The 14,151-nt window shown below is 29.6% G+C and overlaps 2 long non-coding RNA genes across 3 annotated transcripts; one reads left to right on the top strand and one right to left on the bottom strand.

Moving 5' to 3' along the window:
* Positions 1–526: 526 nt before the first annotated feature.
* Positions 527–5,598, top strand: LOC141453117 (uncharacterized). Of its 2 annotated transcripts, XR_012457789.1 has the most exons (4): positions 527–877; positions 2,334–2,646; positions 4,238–4,344; positions 5,463–5,598. It is a non-coding gene; the product is annotated as an uncharacterized lncRNA (long non-coding RNA). The 2 variants fall into 2 exon arrangements; XR_012457788.1 differs by lacking the exon at positions 527–877 and having other exon boundaries at positions 1,940–2,646.
* LOC141453115 (uncharacterized) lies at positions 5,448–13,313 on the bottom strand. The gene is made up of 7 exons (XR_012457786.1): positions 13,100–13,313; positions 10,500–10,765; positions 9,716–9,797; positions 8,030–8,212; positions 6,745–6,918; positions 6,165–6,295; positions 5,448–5,580 (listed from the first exon to the last, which is right to left on the bottom strand). It is a non-coding gene; the product is annotated as an uncharacterized lncRNA (long non-coding RNA).
* Between the last annotated feature and the right edge of the window lie 838 nt (positions 13,314–14,151).

Below are 14,151 nucleotides of genomic sequence, written 5' to 3'. Positions count from 1 at the left end.
TTTTGGTTCTGTTTGGGTACAGATATCAACATCCAGAAAATTTTACAGTTCGAATAGAATTTTCGGAGCACTCAATCTTTCATACTATAGTTCTTCTTTTCTGTAAAGATATGGCACTTTTCAATTGATGTTTGTGCCCCAAAGTATAAGAAGAGTAATTTTTAAGAACAGGCTTATAAATTCAATATCCTACGAGTAATTGCAATTAACCATTCTAATAACGAGGTACTTAAATGGGAAATCTAAGATTTGTAGAAGAAAATTATACGAGAGATTTGTTTCAAATTAAAAGTAATTGCTCAAAAGTGATTAAGGAAAAATTGATATTCCTTATAACAAAAAACTTGAGTTAATTAAAGCTAATTTATTAAATGGGTAATTAAAAATATTAAATTATTCGAAATGGATGTCACACAGAATTGGTCTAATAAAAAGATAAATAATAATAATAGTAAAGTCTTTATTAAATTCTTTTTCAATGTACAAACATACATTCATTTAAAATAATTTACATAAAATACGTGACGTTATTTTTAACTAATTATAAACAGGAGCTTAAGACAACCATCTTAGTCGTAGACCATAAAAAAATAGTACAAAGATTAATTTGTCTGGATTTTTTTGCTCTTCGAAGTCAATATTGTAAGCAGTGAATTGATTGGAATTAGACAAGGCAACACTGGGATGCAGTAGAAGTGAAGAGGTTTTTCTGGTTCTGGGTTGATGTAGGCGATGTGGTGCGTCGTTGCCGATGCTAGGCGATAATTTATCGTTTAAAATAATAAAACTGTCTGGGAACTGTTATTTATAAATAGTTATTTGTTTCTGTGTGTTATCACCCTATGTGGATCACCACTATGCATTTGAGGAACTGAAGGTTAGTAAATAGTTTCTTTTTCAAAATTATTATTCTTACTACATTTAAAAAACATTATTCATAAAAGTTAGTTATTTTTAACATGGTAAAAGTTCTCATATTTTTTTCCGTGTTTTTGTTTTAAATTAATTTAGTGTCCTGAGTTTTTTTGTTTTTGGTAATAAGTAAATTATGTGTGTTGTATTTTTCAATAAGTGGATAAAATAAGTATGTTTTTTGGAAATATATTTTATTTTCATTGAATGAAAAGGTTCTTGTTCTGTAAAAAAAAATTATTGTTCTTTAGAAAATGAGCCGTTAACAGAACTTTTCAAGAAAATAAAAGCGCCAAGCGAAAATCGTATAATGTGACGATTTCGATGTTTCCGCTGAGTGCTGACTCTATTATTATTAAAAATCAAGATTCTACACTCCATTTTTCATACTTTCTTTATCTTAATTTGTCATAAAAGACCACGCACTGTTTATATTTTGGAAAACATAACTCTGGGTAGTTACACTAAGATGAGCGTACTGATCTCGCTTTTTCCATCAACTTTTTTTCAGGTCATTTCACTTCATATTTTCAAATAATGATGTAAATGTCTTGATTAGTTGTTATAGATTTAACGTTTTTAGAACTTAGCTGTTTAAGTAACTTCTTCAGTTGATCTAACTTACACTCTCTTGTTTTTGTCGACATTACCATGTTCTTAGTATACATTTTTACTTACATGACAATATTTAGATTTGATTACTTTAATATAATAGTTAAACAAATGATGAAACTCTCAGATTCAATTAACTTTATTATAACATTAATTACCTCATAGTAAACTACAATCTATTACTTCAGCTCTTTTTTTTCCTTCTATTTCCTTCGAACTTTGAAAGGATATATCTTTAAATTTTCCTGAAGCTTCTTTGCTCGCTCCAGTAAATTTACCAGAACTCTGGTTAAGTTCTTTTTTGATAATTCACTTATGCCCTCTCACTACTATCGTGTGTGCTTAATTTAATTTTATAAAGTTATTATTTTTACGTTAATCATAAAAACAAAATGTAATGTTTTAAATTTAATATTATTTTAGATTCAGTATTTTTAAATGAAGTTATAAATTAACAATAATTTGTAAATATCATTTAGACAGCCGTGAAATGTAACCCAAGTATAACCTTCTTACATTTACGTACTGATCGACTGAACATACTGTGTGTGATTGGCGAAGTTTTTACAGAGAAGTGTGTATGGATATTGTTTTAAATGAGAGCTGTATGCTTGGTGGATTAGGAAAGATTGTTGAAATTGACGAAAGCAAGTTTGGCGAAAGAAAGTATAACAGAGGAAAGCATGTGAATGGTAGATGGGTGTTGGGTGGTGTAGAGAGGATTAGAATTTAAATGATTAAATTCAGTATTGCTGACACTAGGGATAAAGATACGTTGCTATATGTCATTAAGACTTTCATACTGCCAGGATCCACAATTTACTCGGACTGTTGGAAGTCATATGACTGTCTGGAAGACGAAGGGTTTCAACATTTGAAAGTGAACCATTCCCTAAATTTCAAAGACCCTGAAACTGGAGTGCACACTAATGCTATTGTGGGCACATGGAGCTCAATAAAAAGGCACCTTCCACGAAGAATTGCCACTGGCCAGTTTGACTCCTATTTAGCAGAGTATATGTGGCAAAGGAGTAATTCTTCCTAGGACGATCGGATGAGAGCATTTTTGGAAGGAGTGAGGAACGTTTACACACCGCCAGGATAGAGATTCCACTGAATAAGGTAAGTTTCTTTTTATGTTGTTCTTTGTATTTATTGTAATGAATGATGTGACTCAACTGTAAAATTAAGGGTGGTTTGGTAGTTTAGGAGGGGGTGTGAGGGCGAAGTCCTCCATAAAAATAAAAAATAGATCAGGGGTGTGGGGGCACAGCCCCCACGAATAAAATTTAAATAAAATTATCAATCTTGAAGTAGTAATTCGAAGTGATTTTGATTCGCTGTTAAAATGTAACCCGCCAGATTTAAATGTAAATATAAAATAAATAAATATATTTATATTTGAAATAGGCGGGTTACATGGTAACAGCGAATCAAAATCACTTCGATATTAGGCCACACCTCCGTGGGCTATTCTGCAGATTTACCCGAATTTCTACATTCAATAAAGTAGTGGGTAGCCTTTTCTTATAATTTTAGAGTTTATCTTCTGAATTATTGATAAATTGCCTATAAAAGAAATTCGCAATCGAGGAAAGTTTTTTGGTTCCCTCGTCCAGTTACTGTCACGTTTCGCTGGCGTGAAAGCTCATCTTCTTAAACTAGTGCAGTAAATAATTATACTTTATACGTTTCGCTCCTTTCATGATAACTACGTTCACTTTTTTAGCGTACGTCTTCTTATTCCATTGGTATTATTTTTTTTCTCTGATCGTCAATTTTGGTGTTATGTGGAATCTTTTTTGTAGGTATTCCTTAATTTCTTTCATCAACAATCTCATTCCGTTGAGTGAGCTTACGTGTTTAGATTTCTTGAAGTTTGCCTACAGGCATGACCCTGATTTATTGGTGAGCATGTGATGATAATAAGTAGTACATCTTGCTTCTAAAGCTGGTTTTGTTAGTTTGCGGTTATGTGCGATTTACATCTACGTATGATTTTATGGTATCATATGTAATAATGGTTCTGTTTTTTCGTAATTCCCTTCCAAGTTTTAATTTCTTCCTTTTTAAACGTTTTTATAATTCTGTTAGAGAACCATTTCACTTTTCTTCAATATTTTTCTCTTAGACATGTTTAGGATTATGACGTCTGTCATTTTGCATTGTTCCAATGATGTTAGAATCGTGTAGGTGAACCAATTTGAAGTTTTTTCTGCATTATTTATTGAATTCTTCAAATAAAAGTTTAAATGGCGAAAAGCTATTCATTTTTGTTGCTCCCTATAGTAGAGCTAGTTTAAACCAGAGTTTAAGGCAATATCTATTTGGAAGGTCGAGAGAAAGTCGTGTGAATTTCAACTAAAAGTTTTTAAACCACGTCTAATTTACATTAAATTCTTTTGGAGTTATATTAAATGGTTTATCAGGTAAATTCAATTTGAGAAATATTATTATAATAATAAACTGCTTACAGAAGTGAACAACACATTATGTACAAATTAAATTGAAATTAAATTCTCTTGTTATCAAATTGTCTAAATTATCAACCAAAAATTGTTTCACCTTTAAAGTTTTTGCATTCAAAAACTTTCCTGAAATACATATAATATCTATTTTATTTATCTATAATAGATTTTTTTCTCTAGATTCTTAATTGAAGACATAACTCAAACATTTTATTTTAATTATATTAAATCATGTTGATTTTCAGATTAACTGCTGATACTGGGAGTGCTGCCTGATGCACTATTTATCAATAGAAGCCCAGTTGAAAAAGACGTAAAAGATCTAAACGTAAGGTGGTCCTATCTAGGTCAAGTGAGTTGCTGTGATCATTTAAATATGCATGTCTTCTGTGTAAAATTATAATTTTAAACTAAGTTTTGATATTAAAAATAATTTGTAAAGTTTATAAAAATTTATTTTAAAAAACTTTCTTTAAAAAAATAAAAAAGTAATATTGTATTTTAGTATTATTATTAGGAGAATAAATAATAACCTTTAATATAAAATAAATAAATATTTATTTGCATATACTTCATACTTTACATTCTATTATAAGAAAAATCTACATACAAGTCAATAAAATACAAAAATAATTCCTAAAAAACGTTTAAAACTAACAGAGAAACCTAAAATAATAAAGGTAAAAAATTAGTTCTAAAAAAATCCGTCAGAGGGCGCCACTTATCAGACAGGTGAGAAAATAGTTCCAGAAGTAGCCACCAGGTAGCAGCACTTACTGGACTTTCTATAGAACAGCTGTTTTAAAAATGGCCGCCAGGTAACACTATAAATACAGGTGCAAGAGCCATTTTCATTCAGTACGACTTGAGTGATGAAGGGGGGTATATCGCTCGTCGCTCCAAACATATCTTATCTAGTCTAGTCTAACTATTCATCACCTCTCTCTTCAAAGAATCATGATGTTGAGTGATAGTGACGTAGTGGGGAGATGTTGTCGCTTCGACGGTTCTCCCCACCCTGCCCCGCCCTTCCAGCGAACTTAGTTATATAGCCTCCTGGAGCAAGATGGCGGCATTTAACTCACCTGATCCACTGGCTCCTAGATCGCCCAGCTGACTGTTGCTCTTGCACACTCTCACGACACTGTCGACCATGTTTAACCTTCCCTCTAGGTTTCCTTTTTTACTTCTACCACTCTCTAGACTTTGTAACCTTCCTTTTAGGTTATCTTTTTTATTTTTTCGCTTTTTCATCAGCACTTTAGAATATTAATAAAATATTATTAATTTTTTTCGTTTTATTTTAACTTTTTCATATTAATTAACACATAAAAAGGAAAAATAAATAAAATAACTTTTTTTAAGACTTTTATTCAGCAAAAAAATTATATTTTTTTTAACATGCAATTTTTAATTTTGGTGAAATCATACATATTACGTATAATAATTACGTACCTTTTTTTTTTATAGATCCTAACCAATGTTTGCTGATATATTCACATTGGATTGATGTTTCACGTCTTTTTCACTTGGGCTTCCATTAAAGAACAGTTTTGCAGGCAGTACTTTGGTATCAACAATATTAATTCTGAAAATCAACATTATTTATCGTTATTAAAATAATTTAAATGTTGTAAGGAGAGTTTCACCTACTTATAAGATTATAAGAAGTCCGAGAAAATCATCTATAACAATTTATGTATTATAAAAATTAAATAAAGAAGACTATGATTAAGCTAAAGATTTGATCGTTTTTTAAAAACCTAAATCTTTCCTTTAGACGTTTATCTACGTGTAAATCGCGACTACGTTTTACCAAACTCTGAACTTGACTATAATACTGACAAAAAGTTATTATAGGAATAAAATTTGCAAATAACAGCTGAAAATATTAAAAAGCTGTCTGAAAATAGATAGGATGAATGAGTATAAAAATGAAATGGTGAAAATACGTAGGAATTTGACACTAAGGATACGCTACACCGAATAAGTTGCCCCATTAACTCATTATATATCACATATTTAAAAAATGTTTAATGAACTTTAAGCGGAAATAAAACTAAAAACAATTTACTCAATGTAACCTACCTAATTACTTTTTTATTTGTTTTTTTAAACATGCAATTTTTATTTTTGATTAACACATGCATAATACGTATAATAACTACTTACTTTTTTTATAGATTCCTAACCAATGTTTGCTGTTATATTCCCATCGGGTTGATCTTTGACATCTTTTCACTTGGGCATCCGTTGATGAACAGCATTGCAGGCAAGTACTATGGATATCACCAGTATTGATACTGAAAATCATTATTTCTTGTAATTTAAATAATTAAAATGTTTACTGTGTTTCACCTAGTTTTAAGAAAAACTTATGTAACAATTTATGTTTATTATAAATATTAAATAAAGAGACTTATCTATTAAATTTATAGATTTTTTTTTAACCTTAACCTTTTTATTCAATGTTAATGAAATATATTTCTAAAAAACACACTTATTTCTTAGGAATAAAATTAATTTGATTGGAAAAATATAATATAATATATTAGAAAATAATTTACTAGCATTTTTATTATTAAATTATTTTTTTGGAAATTAATTAAAGTTTATTTATTTAATTGAAGTTTTCAATTAAATTACAAAAATTAAAACTTCTTTCAGATACAAAAAAAAACGAATAATTTATATGAAAAAAAGTTTTAGTTCATGTTATAACACGCTGAACATAATAAATAATAGGACTTACCTGGATGAGAATCACTTCATATTGATGGTCGTGCTGCGGTAAGTACAGAAGGACACTTAAAAATTCATCTCAGGTAATAGATAAGCTGCTAAGATAAGGCCTGCAAGTTTGGCACTTACGCTTCCATTGATGAACAGTTTTGCAGGCAGTACTGTGGTATCAACAATATTAATTCTGAAAATCAACATTATTGTTATTTAAATAATTAAAATGTTTACTGAGTTGTCCTCAAAGAATCATTACTTGTTGTAATTAAAATAATTGTAATATTGTACGAGTTTCACCTAGCATTAAAAAACCACGATAAAAACATCTATAATAATATTTCTCAAATTGAATTTAATGTAAATTAGACGTGGTTTAAAAACTTTTAGTTGAAATTCACACAACTTTCTCGCGACCTTCCAAATAGATATTGCCTTAAACTCTGGTTTAAACTAGCTCTACTATAGGGAGCAACAAAAATGAATAGCTTTTCGCCATTTAAACTTTTATTTGAAGAATTCAATAAATAATGCAGAAAAAACTTCAAATTGGTTCACCTACACGATTCTAACATCATTGGAACAATGCAAAATGACAGACGTCATAATCCTAAACATGTCTAAGAGAAAAATATTGAAGAAAAGTGAAATGGTTCTCTAACAGAATTATAAAAACGATGTTATTTAAAAAGGAAGAAATTAAAACTTGGAAGGGAATTACGAACAAAAAAAGAACCATTATTGCATATAATACCATAAAATCATACGTACAAGTAAATCGAAAAAAACTAACAAAACCAGCTTAAGAAGGAGATGTACTACTTATTATCATCACATGCTTACGAATAAATCAGGGTCATGCCTTTAGGCAAACTTCAAGAAATCTAAACACGTAAGCTAGCTCAACGGAATGAGATTGGTGATGCAAGAAATTAAGGAATACCTACAAAAAAGATTACACAAAACCAAAATTGACGATCAGACAAAAATAATACTAATGGAATAAGAGGACGTACGCTAAAAAAGGGAGTAAAGTATAATTATTTACTGCACTAGTTTAGGAAGATGAGCTTTCACACCAGCGAAACGTGACAGTAACTGGACGAGGGAATCAAAAAACTTTCCTCGATTGCGAATTTTTTTTATGGGCAATTTATCAATAATTCAGAAGATAAACTCTAAAATTAAACGAAAAGGCTACCCACTACTTTACTAAATTTAGAAATTTGGTTTAACTTGAGCTTTATGTTTCTTTCTTTAAAATTCATTAATTAATATTAATTAACCTGTTTAGTACTTACAGTTATTTCCATAACAGAAAGTGGTAGATAATCTTGATTTTGATTAGTTGCTAATGTTATTCTAGTCAGTTATCAAAGTTTTCTGCAAATTATTTACTTTTAGGAGCATGTCATAATTGGTCATCCTAGCAGACCAGTACGTAAATGTAAGAAGGTTATACTTGGGTTTCATTTCACTGTTGCCTAAATAATATTTACAAATTATTGTTAATTTATATTTATATTCAGTATATTTATAATACTGAATCTAAAATAATATTAAATTTAAAATATTACATTCTTTTGTTTTTATGATTAACGTAAAAATAATAACTTTATAAAATTATATTAAGCATACACGATAGAAGTGAGAGTGCATAAGTGAACTATCAAAAAAGAACTTAATCAGAGAGAGCAAAGAAGCTTCAGGAAAATTTAAAGATATATTTTTCTTCTTTCGAATGAAATAGAAGGAAAAAAAAAGCTGAAGTAATAGATTGTAGATTACAATGTGGTAATTAATGTTATAATGAAGTTAATTGAATCTGAATGTGCAATCATTTGTTCAACTATTATATTAAAGTAACCAAAACTACTGTTATGTAAGTGAAAATTTTTACCAAGAACATGGTAATGTTGAAAAAAGAAGAGAGTATGTTAGATCAACTGAAGACGTTACTTAAACACCTAAGTTCTAAAAACGTTAAATCTATAACTAATCAAGATATTTACATCATTATTTGAAAATATGAAGTGGAATGACATGAAAAAAAGTAGATGGAAAAAGCGAGATAAGTTTACACTCATCCTAAAGGTAAAGTCCGTAGAAAGCACAAATGGACGACCCTAGAGGGCATTTGTAAGTTGGCTAAGGGCTATAAGAGTCCAAGGATTTAAGCAATACCATAACATATTAGAGATCTTAGATCCTACATATGTACATATGTTTAAAAAAACTTAAACTTTTTTACTTTATGTTTCAACCAAATGATTTTTGTTTATTATAAAAATTAAATAAAGAGACTTATCTATTAAATTTATAGATTTTTTTTTAACCTTAACCTTTTTATTCAGTGTTAATGAAATATATTTCTAAAAAACACACTTATTTCTTAGGAATAAAATTAATTTGATTGGAAAAATATAATAACACACATTATTTAAAAAATGTTTAATGAACTTAAAGCGAAAAACTAAAAACCATTTACTCAGTGTAACCTACAAGATCCATTAAAAGCCTACAAAATCTAAAAACTTAAAAATAACATTCATAACTTAGTTTAGTCGATGCACTAATGAGCTACACTACCGAATTCTGTTGAGAGCATTCACGAATTTCTCTCGTCACAACTTATGTATTGAAATTTTCTTTAAATATAAAACTTTTCCTTAAACATAATAATGTAGTAATTATTCAATATTATACATGTTAAGTACAATGAGATGTAAGAGAAGAAGTGTAAGAGCTTCCACAAAACAATAAAATAAAATTGGGCAAAAAAGGATTTCACTAGATGGAAGATAAAAGATTTTGAGGTCATTACGAATGATAAGATCAATGCGAACCGAAGATTCAGATTTTTTTTTAATAATCAGTAAATCATTTAATAATAAATAAGATGGTGATACAAACATGCAAATAATACCTATACCTAAATAATCCTTTTTTAAAGTAATTGATTAATAACGAAAGTTGTTTGTACTTACTCATTTGATCGATGTTTACTCAACGTCTTTTCATTTCCACTTTGGTTGTTGGACAGTTTTTCACTTATTGGCTGTTTTCAATCTGAAAATCATTATACAATGAAATAAAAATAGAGTTAATCTTGGAATAAAAAGCATTCTATTCAATGATACAACAAATTAAAACGAAACTATTTGATCTATACTGTTCGTCCTGAATTTATTCAGCGTGAAATTTAGCAATTGTTGCTATTAATATAGCTAATAAGAATAAATGGTTCAAAGAACTTCACTAAAACTCCACTTTCGTTTTGAGATGTTTGTAATAAAAGAAAATATGGTTTTAAAAATAATATCTCAAAACACGCTAATTTTAAAATAACACCAAGCATTAATATTTGTTATCACCTGAATGTGAAATTAATCATTGATTTCGTCCATCATAGAACACTGTTAAATCCCTAACAGATTTTGTAGGTAAATCTGCAGAATAGATACCCGGGGCGTGGACTATTTTTGAAGTGATTTTATTTCGCTGTTACCATCTCTAACGCAACACGCAATTTTACAAATGTAAAACATTTTTACAGGCACTGTTTAACATTCATATGTCAAACTCGCGGTTCATTAGAACAGCTACAAAAATTCACAATAAAGGTTATAATTTTATTACAATTGAGGGACTCCGCCCCCACACACCTTAGATAAACTAACGATCCTAAATTCTATTGCATTCCGCTACGTATAACGCGAAATTTTAGTTAAAACACATCTTTCACACCAAAGCAAAAGAAAATTAACTTACCTTATCCATAGGGATCCACGATTCGCACACTTTCGTAACTTCCTCCATAAGGCCACCACAGGACGAATGATTCAAAGACTCCTCAACTGTTTACAAGGTAACAAATAAATAATCCCTTCAAAATTAGGCCATGCCTCGGGTATCTACTCTGCAGATTAGTTGTTTTAGGCTTTCATCCATTTCCAGACGATGATTTATCAGTTTAAATAAATATTGGTTGGTGAACTCTACTGCGTCCATCCTTACGTCTCACTAACACTTGCCAACTGAGGGAGGTTACAAACATTGTTACAAAACATATGGTGTGTGATAATGAAAAATGTTAATCAGCTGTAAATTTTTTTTTGAAAAATAGTGAAATAAAATAAATAAAATAATTAATAATTAATAAGACGTGGTATAAATTTTAGTCTTGTTTTTTTTTTTGACACATAGATAATTTTTTAGAATTGTATTTTCTAGGAGGGGGCGCACTTTATGTAAGCAGTAAACACTGAAGTATACCAAGTCCACTTGTATTAGCGAATATTGTAAAATTAAAAGAGATTTGTATAACTATTTACAAAACATATGTATGTTATTAATTAATATATAATACTTCAATATTAAAATGTGGAAAACCTTTAATAAAGAACAAGCAACATACTAAAATATTGTTTTAAATTTTATTATTGTGCTTCTGTAAATTTATTTAGCGGTCTGTTTAGTTTAGTACAGAATGGCTTTAAAAAAAGGATTTTTGTCTAATACTATAGGCAATTGTTTACTGGTCTTCTTTCAGAAAGGATTTCATTATGTGTTAACGAACAAAACCTTATAGAATTTCAGGCGTGTTTCCGTAAATCCAACTCAATGGTGAACAATATAACCTACTGAGCATCATTAAGATTAATTTAAGTTTGAAAAAGCAGAAGGTCTTAGCTTTCTTCGTTAACTTGGCTGCTACATTTGATCGGGTTGATCGTTACGCTCTGTATTTTAAGTTGTTAAACTTAGGACTGGACAAGGATAAGGCCCTTAAAAAACGTGCACATACGTAGCTCGGCTCCCATCAAAATGATAATATTGTTGAGTATTCGCTTACAATTGGTCGGTGCACCAGGTTGTAAGTCGAAATCTCTGCACCAAACTAATCTAAACTCCGAAGGGAGTGGGGTAAAAAGGTCATTCAGTTTTGCAGACATATACTGTTTATCATGTTGCAATAGTAATAATTTGTTTTATTTATAATGGATGAAAGTCCGAATCAAAGGCTGAGGAACAACGTTTGATTTGTTGTCAACCTTTTAGTCTAAATCTTCAACTTCTTATAAGAATCGTTAGTTTTTATTGATTTACTTATAGAAATTTTAGTTCGTAAATAGTGAAACCACAATAAATCTTATGGAGATTGATTAAGAATTTTCCTCGCTTGTTATACCAATATTATTGTCTCATAATTATTCAAAAAGTTTCATAAGATTGGTTGGTTCTATTATACATAGCTGGTGAAGAGAGTGAAATTTATAAATATATTATTTAGGTATTTGCTCTGTTTAAATCAAAGAATAAATCAGAAATTGAAGTCCTTATATTTGAATTAAAGAAAATGGGCAACCTTATTAGAAATTTTATACATTCTGTTCTTAATTTAAAATTAGGAATGAAAAAAAATAGACGTATTGTCATGCCAATGCTATCTAGCGGCAGTAGCTTGAACTAGAAATATGTAATTGCATAGGAACTAGTTCCAGTGATTACCGCTAGGTAGCATGAACATGCACTTTGACACTATTAAAATAAACATTGAATAACCTCCTTGCAAAACAACTGTCTGGAAGGGAGTGGGGTAAAACGGTCATTCAGTTTTGCACAAATTATACTGTTTATCATGTAGCAACAGTAATAATTTGTTTTATTTATTAAATGTTCTTCACCCACGTTGATAAACATTTTATATCGTCAGTATTTAAAAAATAAGTTTACCTCTAAAAAAAATTCCATTTTTAACCCTTCCCAGCTCGATGATGCCATATGACATCGGTGTTGTTCCGGTCAGAAATACAATATACATGGGAGCTACAACGGACAAAATCAAAGATATTACCTGAGCTGTTTACTACTCTAAATTTAGGATACTACGAGTATTAATGCCCTTTCTACTTTTATTGGTTTCCCAAGTTTATTTGGGAGTATAATGGATATATATTATAAATATGAATATAATGATATAGTAGTAGTAAGTAGTGCCCATTTTTTCAAGCGGGGCTACCAATTAGGTGTTTTGGAAGGGGGCATACTTTGCTATTGTCATTTTTTTTTTTTTTAACAAAGTATGTGTACGCGGGATTTGAACTAAGAATCTTTCACGTACAAATCCACGCTATATAACTGCTGGACCAACTTTACGGTGAGATGAAAGGACCCATGTTTGAAAACAAACACTGGAAAATGGAGGTAGCACTACATTAAAACCTCAGAAGGGTTTAATAATTTAATTTGTACCAGTGCTATAGCATAAAAATGAAACAGAAATGGAATTGTCTGCTTATGTAACCAGCTTAAATAAATGATGTTATAATTCCATAATAATAATCTGGTGATTTTTTTTAATCACTTACCCTGTACAGCCATCTATTCTACTAGGTACAGACATTGGATACCACAGTACACTATGCCACAACAGGCACACCTACAATGAAACCATTTATCTTTATAAACACATTTATTTCAATAATTCAACTGAATGATACGATGATTTTAGAACACTAAACATCTATTCACTGATAAGTCTATTAATGCGTCAAATAAACAACCGTAAATAGGACACTATATTAATAATAGATTCGTATTTTAATCACTTACCCTGTACAGCCATCTATTCTACTAGGTACAGACATTGGATACCACAGTACACTATGCCACAACAGGCACACCTACAATGAAACCATTTATCTTTATAAACACATTTATTTCAATAATTCAACTGAAAGATACGATGATTTTAGAACACTAAACATCTATTCACTGTTAAGTCTATTAATGCGTCAAATAAACAACCGTAAATAGGACACTATATTAATAATAGATTCGTATTTTATATACCTAAGGAGTATTTTAAATATCTAACCACGCTTCTTTAAGCCCTACCTTGCTAAGTGAAGATCACATGTGTTACAAAGATGGGATGAAGAACATGTGTGTTATTCAAAATGTTAATCAAAAATGAATTATTTTTTGTAAAAATAGTAAAATAAAATTAATGTAATTATTATATATTTAAGGGTTCTAAAAGTTTTGCGCAAAGTTAATGTTTTAAAATTGTAAAGTTGGGAGTTTAATTTTAACAAGGAGCGCGTAAATTTAAACAGAAACGAATTGCCAAATTCTCTTTTACTGGAAAAAAAATATTAATTTGAATATTTTTTAACACAAACACCACAAAAAAAAAAAATCACTCAAATGACTTCTTCTATTAAACACAATGTTCTAACTTGAAAATTCTGTACTTCCAGCTGACCAAAACGTATTCTGCTATTGTATGCTGACGCCTAAGCTAAATATTAAATTTAAACTTTTAAAATTTTTATAATTAGAATTACGGTGGATACATATCGTACTTTGATGTACCAATTTATATGTATGTATACCAATTTGTAAAAACCTTTTCCAA

The sequence above is a fragment of the Rhodnius prolixus genome, unplaced genomic scaffold (assembly GCF_049639745.1).
Source record: "Rhodnius prolixus isolate KJV_2025 unplaced genomic scaffold, Rpr scaffold_3, whole genome shotgun sequence".
Classification (NCBI taxonomy): Eukaryota; Metazoa; Arthropoda; class Insecta; order Hemiptera; family Reduviidae; genus Rhodnius; species Rhodnius prolixus.
The sequence above is the reverse complement of the archived record's forward strand: the minus strand, read 5'-3'. Positions and strand labels throughout refer to the sequence as shown.